This window comes from Pinus tabuliformis, chromosome 5_2 (assembly GCF_031772625.1).
Source record: "Pinus tabuliformis cultivar Carrire ecotype Pingquan chromosome 5_2, CPIR1, whole genome shotgun sequence".
Taxonomy (NCBI): domain Eukaryota; kingdom Viridiplantae; phylum Streptophyta; class Pinopsida; order Pinales; family Pinaceae; genus Pinus; species Pinus tabuliformis.
In genome coordinates this window covers 140,835,298-140,837,156 of record NC_142306.1, presented here as the reverse complement: position 1 = coordinate 140,837,156, position 1,859 = coordinate 140,835,298, and positions in this window count along the sequence as shown.

Sequence of the window (1,859 nt, the reverse complement as noted above, 5' to 3'; positions counted from 1 at the left end):
ACTTCCTTCCCAGTCAACATCTGTATATCTCTGAAGTTTTACACCCTTGTTTTCAACATATCTCAAACCATAGTTCATAGTACCACATAGATATCTCAGAATGTGCTTTGCTGCAATCCGATGCTCATATCTCAATTCAACCTGGAACTAACTCAAGGTGTTCACAATGAATAAAATGTTTGACATGGTGTTAACCAAATACATCCACGATCCAATCAACCACTAGTACATAGACGGGTCTACCAAACTGGTTTCAGAGCTTCTTAGCTTCCGCAAATTAGTCACCATGGGAGTAGCCATGGATTTACAATCCATCATGTAAAACTTCTAAAGGATCTCAATCACATACTTTCCTTGGCCAAGGAAGACATCATCGGGTTTCTGCCATACTTTTAGCCATAAGTAATAATGCATCAACCCAAGGTCCTTTATATCAAATTCGGAAGTCAACTACTTCTTACACTGAATAATAAGAGGTCGTTGACAGTGATGGAAGCCGCCAATAGGTAGGGGGGTCTCCCCGTTATGAAGTCCCAATTATACCCCACACCATTTGGAATAGGAGCCCCAACTGGAAAACGACTAGTTTCCAAAGTGGTGGTTTCAAAGATGTGCCTAGGCTGCGATAAACACATAGAATGATATAGACATGACTTTGGAAAAAACAAGTGTATGAACTTTGTGAAGTATCAAATGCAATGCATGAAAGGTTCCATCACATCGGAGGGAAATAAGTGAGCCCCTTAGAAGCAAGTAATAGTACTAACTTAGAAGAAATGCACGAGCAATATAAGAGAATCGTTAGTTAACCTACACAATATTTCATAATATAACAACAATCGTAATAACATAATAGGACGCATTCAATAAGATTCATACTAAAGAAAACGAAATAATCCATAAGCATTAGCGTAAATGAAACAACACATATCACAAACATAATAGTAATATTCTTACTACATCCACGACATATGCTATTAGGTGGACAAATCCCTCTTGCAGATAAGAGAAATCTCCCTAGACTTCAAAGAATCCTAGTAACAAATACACAGTAACTGCTCCCTTTCTCTAACTTCTGATCTTTTGAAAGCAAATAGAATGAAGGAGGCCTCTTACTAGTTTAGCGAACTTATTGATGAAGTCCCTCAAATATTTATGTCACTTGCTCTTTGTTTCTCTAAATGTCCTCTCGTCGCTCCTAACAGCTTCTCAGAAATGTCATGAAAGAGATCTGCAAAGATAGAGACAAACAAGAGATCAAAGAATACAACATATAATCAAAGAGATAAATGAACTAATTAACCAATTATACATGTGAACTGATCAATTATACAACCAAAAATCATGTAGGTGATCAAGGAATCCTACAAATTAAATCAATGAAGATGTAATTGAGAAATAACAATTGCTTATATTCATAAAACTGGAGAAAATCCTTACAACCATGTAGCCTTGATGTAGCAAGCCCCTTCTGCAATCTCCAATCCTCTCCCTTGCAAGAAAAGCCTTCCAACCTAATCTCAACAGCATAAACCTACTTCTAATAGTCCTCTTCCAATCCTCAGACCTGTAATGGATTTATAGGCCAAGAATGGGAAGTTATGGATCCATTCTCCAAGGGATGAGATCCACTATTAGTGGGATAGAGGTTCCACAAAGGAAGGGGAGTTACTCCATGATGGGAGGGATCAACACTGAATAGGCACTCATTTGAATCTTTTTGGTTGGGATAGATGCTACCAACAATGCTTCTAGACTTTACTTTTTATTTTTAGGTACTTCAATTCATGTCCGCAGGTCATAGTGGAAGACAATGCATACTTAAGCGCAAATAATAATTGTCTTCCCTGTGTATGCGT